At 43.3% G+C, this 7,239-nt stretch overlaps 1 non-coding gene across 1 annotated transcript; it reads left to right on the top strand.

The window, feature by feature from the left end:
- Positions 1–213: 213 nt before the first annotated feature.
- On the top strand, positions 214–376 carry LOC111823519. Its single transcript, XR_002826549.1, has one exon. It is a non-coding gene; the product is annotated as a U1 spliceosomal RNA (small nuclear RNA).
- The last annotated feature ends 6,863 nt before the right edge of the window (positions 377–7,239 follow it).

Here is a 7,239-nt window from a genome sequence, read left to right as displayed (position 1 = left end):
TAAGAAAAAATGATAGGGTTTTTTTTTTTGTAATTTCATTCTTCCAATACATTACTACAGTAAACAGTTTGCCACATATGTCCCAACTTTTAAATGCCTACCGGAATGTGTGTGTGTGTGTGTGTGTGTGTGTGTGTAAAATTCCACTGTCCCACATTCCATTTGGGTTCTGGAGTTGTTTCAAATTCTCTTCTTCATAGATCGAAAGGAGTCATACTCACCTGGCAGGGGAGGTACCATGATCACAAAGGTGGTTTTCCCAGGGCGAGGCTTATCCATGGCCCTCCGATGTGCTGACCCCTACGATTTCCCCAAATGTGGGAGACTCGATTGCATAATTTGTGGTAGTGGGGGACTGCGTTTGCGCTCTCCCCTAAAAAAAAAAAAAAAAAAAAGAAGAGTCAAATTGGCTATTTCGTATGGTCATGTGATTCAACCTACTATTTATAAGCAATAGTGCGATGATTAGCTTAAACACATTGGTGTGCTCTTCAGGTCATTTCTTCAGGATAACTTCCCAGAAACGGGGTCATTCGGCTAAAGAGTGTACACATGTAAACGCTGCTCGTGTTTGTCAGAGTGCCCTCTGTTCCCACCAACAGTGTATGAGACGCCCCAGTACCCCCCCCCCACACTTGCCAAACTAACTGCTCAGCCGTGGACAGACCAGTTCACTCTTATCAAGTACACGTGCACCCCTCTTTCTGACAGATTCTTCTGTGGGACTTTTGTATCCAGTTGCCTCTCTCTGGAGTCTTCTCTGGCGTATAGATATGTACAACGGACGCCCCCAACCCTCACTGCATAGAAATTAGGAGGCAGAAACCTGAACTTGGCTTTCTCTCGTGTCGACTGTAACAGAATGTCCTGAAATGTGATTTCTCAGAAACATTGCCTTATATATTTAAGTCTCCTGTACATCGCATTCATTAACTTCTGAGACTGCTGTGCGTTGTGAGTACAGAATGTTATGAATAAAATAAAAGTCAGCATACAAGGTGCCAGCCACAATGCCAAGCATTTACTTACTGAATCCCGAGAGGCAGGCATTGCAATCCCCATTATACAGATGTGGAACCTGAGTTCAGAGTGGCTTGCCCAAGGTGGCATGGCCCCAGCATTAGTCATCTATTGCTACATAACAAATTACCCCACACTTAGCAGCTGAAAACAACAAGTATTCAGTATTTCACAGCGCCTGTGAGTCAGGAGTACAGGTAGAGCTCAGCTAGGCCCTCTGCTCATGGGCTCTCACAGGTTGTGATCCAGGCGGCAGCCAGGGCTGGGGTCTCACCTGAAGACTTGAATGGGGAACCGTCAGCTTCCAAGCTCACTCGCGTGGTCAATTTTTGGTGGGACTCAGTTCCTTGGCACGTGCCCTTCCCAGCATGGCAGCTCACAACATGGAAACTTACTCCATCATGCCAGCAGGAGAGAGAATGTTGGAGCAAGACAGAAGTCCCATCGTACATACCTTTATCACAGAAGTGGCATCCTATCACTCTCGCCAGACTCTGTTGGTTAGAAGCAAGTCACCAGGCCAGAGGGTTGCATCAGGGCACAAATACCAGGAGGGGAGAATCCTTGGAGGACCTGCTGCCTGCCACAGCGATTAAATAGCAGAACTAAGATTTGAATGAGTTCTTTCAAACTCCAACGTTCCCCACAGTTAACCACTATGCTCTACTGTCTTCCCAGACAAATCAACCTGATTATTTCTCAGACAGATTAATCTGGTTTTTCTAATATGGATTCTAGTATTTTCTCAAATGTTTTATCCTTTTAGATTTAATCTCCCAAGTGGGAAGCTGAAAGATCCATCCAGAGTGGGTGAATTAACTAGTTCTGTGAATGTTATTTAGGGGTAACTGTAGAAAGTACGGCTAATGAACACAAGACTTCCAAATCCTTGCTAAATCCTGACCCTTTGATACTGCACTTAAGCCTTCTCATATGGTTTGTAGGCAATCAGACCAATTTGCATAAGGATAAATACAAATTGGGCAAATGATTGGATTCAAAGCAGATAAAGCAAAACTTCCCTGGGAGCAAGAATTTATATTATTCATCCAATCCCTTTACCCCTCCTATTTGGAATCTTGAATCTGTAACAGAATTCAGAATTGTAATAACTTGCTTTAATAAACATCTTCAGACTTAGCCATACATCTGTGTGTAATTTGGTTTTGGGGAGAACAGAAGAACTGGTTCATGGGGGCATCTTTGTAGGCAGAGAAATATCTTCACTTATTGAAATGTTCCTAGCAACAGAAGTTGTTTTCTTTCTTCGCCCCCAAATCCTCAAAGCAGACACAGGCAAAATGATAAGAAATGTAGAAAATTGTAGATGTGCGTTAGGTTTTGTAGGGTATAATCGTGTTGTAAGGATATCGCATTGCATTTGCCCACCTAAAGTCATTTTTAAAAACATGTTAATGGCAAACATGGGCGAATGTGGGTTTTTTTTTTTCTCTCGAAAGCTCACTTACAGAACAGCAGGTAAATGCTATCATATTAGACTGCCCTGAGATTGCTTTGGCATTTTAATTGCATTTCTCTTGCATGATGATTTTCCGTTGGCTGTTTTTATATTATTCAGCTCTGTGTGCATTCAGAACCTAGCCAGCTCAATTTCTTCTGGGAAGTGACAACAATCATAACATTTATTGATACATTTTATCTAACACTTAAGCTCCGCATTTCCCATGCATTCTTTCATTCTCTCTTCATAATCACCCTAAAAAGTAGTCACTCATCCCAATTTTACAGACAAAGAAAATGAGGCTTGAAACTCAGAGAAGTTAAGCAATGTACCCAAGGCCACACAGCTAGTAATTGGTGGAGCAGGATTGAGACCATGCTCTTTAGGCCATGCTCTACTGCCACCCCAGGGTTTGGGCATACGCAATGAATGAACAAAGGAATGACCAATGAACTCAATGACAGCAGGTATTACCTCCAATGGTATGAGCAAAACATATTTTTGCAACTCTCCCACCTTCCCTTGGCAACACGTGCGACATAATAAAACCTCAGGCTTAATGGGAAGAGCATAACCCGTGAAGTAAAACACAGCTTCGTTCCAATTCAGGTTTGCATATTTTTGGCTATGTGACAACATATATAACCTTGCGAAGGCTCAGTTTGTTCCCACAGAAACCGGGAATAATGAGCGCATTCACTTATTACTGTTGATATGAGGGTTTTATGAGGATATGCCAATCAGGAGCTTAGCACAATGCCTGACATTAGAGGTAAATGTTTATTCATTGGTAGCTAACATGATTATCACATGGAGTTATGGAGAGCTGGATTTGAGCCTGGATCTGTCACTTATTAATTCTGTGACCAGGAGGAAGATTCTCACCTGTGTGAATGGACATCACCCTCTCTCTTTGTCACGAGGGATTGTTTGGTAATGTCTGGAAACATTTGGGTGGTCGTAACTGAGAGGGGATGCTACGTCTTCCAATGCCCAGGACAGCCCCGCAACAGAGAATTGCACGGCCTAAATGTTAACAGCTTCAAGGTTGATAATCCCTGTTGAATGGGCACTTCACAAAAAACCTAGTGCCCAATAAATGCCAGCCATTATTAGTTCCTGTCTCTTTGAGCTTCCATCTCAATCTGTGTGTTATTTCCAGGAGCCTTTTCAGCTTTAAAATTCTCTGATTGAACATAATGTGAAACTCAGATAGGACTACATATAGGAAACAAGTAAGATATGAACATTGTTTCTGAGTGTCAAGACATGCTGAAAACAATGACCTATTTTGGTAAAATGGAAAATTCATTTCTTTTTGTTATTTGAACTTCTGTAGAAATCTTACTTTACTCTAACCACTGAAAATGGGCCTCATAAAAGTAGTTTTCCCCCTATTTTATATCAAAAGAACAACTCTAAAGAGGAACTGTTTGTTCTATCATCTCATCCCTATTTACAGGGGCTTATAAAACTCAAGGTTTTCTGAGAAAGGACATGTCCATTTCTTATTGCCTATTTTGTTCTGAAAAGTTGCGGTTATGGGCATATTTGTCTATTTATGTTCTAAGAGTTAAGAAGGTTTCTGGTCAAGAGGGCAGGGTAGGCAAATGGGGTACTTGCATCCTCTCAGAACCAAATCAAAATTACAACTAAACTACAGACCAACCATCATTCAAAACTCCCTGAAACCAGTCAGCAGGAGGGGCAGAGATGTGGAAAGGGCTGGTCCCAAACCCACATGTAGCAGATGAAAACCAGGAGGGATATCTCGGCTGCAGAAATACCCCTTGATGGGTGAAGGGATCCCAGCCCCACACCAGCTCACCCCCCGACCCCCAGTCTAAGATTTCAATGCCATGAAGAGAAGTTCCCATAACTTCTGGCTATAAAAACCAGTGGGGATTTTGGCTGAGTGAGACAGAGTCCCAGGCAGTACCTTTTAAAGGGCCCATGCATGGACTTAGTTGGACTTATTGTCTCTAAGCTCCAGTACTAGGACAGCACCTCAAAAGGCATCAGGGACATGTGGGGAGGAATGGAAGAGTCTGGCATCAGGGTAAGAGCTGGAGGAGCAGCTTTCTCCCAGACAGAAGTGCTGGCAGAGGCCATTGTTCCCTCACCAAGTCCTCCTCCCACAGAACTGGCAGGTGGCTGCCATATCTGAGTTTCCATGAACTTGGCTAACACTGTTCACCCAGTTCTACTAATCTCTTGAGACCCTGCCCCACCCAATTTTTGGGCCCACACAAGCTGTCTCCAGCGGCTTTTCCATATGAATAACCTGTCTTGACTCATGCTTCAGACTGTCTTAAAATCTCTCAAACAAGCAGCATCTGGCCTTGGTGTGTCCCATACATCTCTCTAAGTGGCTCCACACCTGGCACTAGCAGCAGCCTGCCTTGGCCTCCCCTGGGCATCTCCAAACCCAGCACAAGTAGCAGCCCTCTGAAGATCACTTTGTTATTGCTAGATGGCCCTAGGTAGAACACACGTGGTGGCTGACTTTTGCCTGCACCTCCTGGGAGGATAAGGTACCCAGTGGAAAGCTTCAGACCACATTGAAGAACCACCCAACCACCTCCACAAACAACACACTCAAGGGGTAGACTCAGTAGGCACCAGAGCTGCGCTGAAGTAAGTCTTGCTCTGTGGGATGGGCCCCTGCATAGCTGATCCTCCACAATGGTGAAAGCCAGTTCTTGCAGGCAAATGGCCTAGGGATACACCCCCCTCATTGATATGCCAACAGCAATCAAGGCTCAACTAAAACAGAAGGGTGTATACAGCTCATTTGGGGGACACACCTGGTGTGTCCAGCTTGGGTTATCAGGGAGGTTGTGCCACTGGACCCTACAGAATACCTACTACATAAGGCCAGTCTACCAAGATCAGGAGATGTAGCAACAATAAACAATATTGTATTAGTTTCAGGTGTGCAACCCAGTGATTGTATCCATCTGACACCATACATCGCTATTACAGTATTATTGACTATATTCCCTATGCTGTACTTTACATCCCTGTGACTATTCTTACTCACCAATTTGTACTTTTTAATCCCTTCACCTTTATCACCTATCCCCCCAACTCACGTTCAACAGCAACCATCAAAATGTTCTCTGTTCCTGTTCTGCTTGTTCATTTATTTTGTTCTTTAGATTTGATTGTTGATAGATATGTATACCCAAGAAAAGTATTATGCTATGTTGGCACATTTCTGCCGAATGTTCTTTCTCTAAACATTTCTTTAGACAAGTGAAATGATACTATATAAAGAAATTTTATCTTACCTTTCCCATTTAACATCACAGCATAAAAACTTCTTCATATTATAAAAATACTTCCTAAACATTTCTAGGGCTGTAGAATGTTTCATTATATGAAAACATACTTTTAAATTGGATACACACTTCTAAAAACATTTTGTTACGCAATAAACTACTTGCAAAATGTCAAAGATACGTAACTAGACAAAATACAAATTAAACATTAACCTCTTACCGCTTCCTAAATTCTTTCTCCAGTTGTAAGTTGTGATTTTTAATAATTCCACATGTATCTTACAATGCGGTTTTGTGGTAGTCAGTTGTATTGTTTGCCAAATATTTCCAGTTCTACATTTTCCAGGTACATAATATGATAGCAGTTGATGGTTAATTTATTTCTTTGGTTAGACCACGTGACCAGTTCTGGCCAATGAGTTGTGAGTATTTAAATGCTGCTGTAGGACCTCGGGACTTTTATTCCTTTTGCCATGGCAACTGGCAATGCTCCAATCAGTAGCTGCTTCATCAGCCAAGTTCTAGAGAGAAGGTGACACAGAGCAGAGTTCCCAGATTTCTTATGATGGACATGTAGAGTAAGTGAGAAATAAGATTGTTTTACTTAGAGCTTGTTGTCTGTTATAGCAGTATAACCTGTCTTATCCTTATAGAGTATATCCTATATGATAAAAGCCTAATATGCAAATTGTCCCCTGGGGAGTTTGACCTCTCGTTATGATGTGTGCTGACCACCAGGGGGCAGTGCAGAACATGGGGGCATCAACTACATGGCGCTGGCAGCAGGCAGCAGTGGAAGCACTGTCAGCCCCGATGGGCCCCGATGAGAGTGGGACCGTGGAGGGATAGTGGAGCAGATGAGCAGGCAGTGCCAGGCCAAGGCAGTATGAGCAGGGGCCTGATCACTCCGCCGATTGCCCCACAGAGGATAACCAGTGGTGGCGATGGGGGCAGGGCTGCCGCCCGGCTCCCAGACACTGAGGGAGCTGGGCAGGGGGGTGGGGTGGGGCCCTGGCCCTGACCCATAGTCCCACCGGTGGGATGGTGAACCAGGTGAGGGGGCAGCACCGGGCTATGGGTCTGTGATCCTGGGGGCACAAGCTGGGGTCCAATCCTGGCAGGCCACACTGAGGGATCCCACCCATGCACAAATTTGTGCACCAGGCCTCTAGTGTGTGTGTGTGTGTGTGTGTGTGTGTGTGTGTGTATGTATGTATATATATATAGCAAATGCAGACACACAAACATAAATCAACTGTAGTATCTACATTCTTTTATAGCCTGATTTTTCTTTATGCTAAGAAATGTAGTTATTACTCAACAGTTGTTTGTTGAACATCTACTATATCTCACTGCTCTTCAAGATATTGATACTTTGTCAGTAAACAAAACAAAAAAACACACAAAAAAGCCTACTCTCAATGGAGTTTATTTACATGGATATCTTTCCATGTTTGTACACACATATTTATT

Source organism: Myotis lucifugus, unplaced genomic scaffold, assembly GCF_000147115.1.
Source record: "Myotis lucifugus unplaced genomic scaffold, Myoluc2.0 scaffold_528, whole genome shotgun sequence".
In the NCBI taxonomy this organism is placed as follows: domain Eukaryota; kingdom Metazoa; phylum Chordata; class Mammalia; order Chiroptera; family Vespertilionidae; genus Myotis; species Myotis lucifugus.
This window is presented reverse-complemented; position numbering and strand designations above follow the sequence as displayed.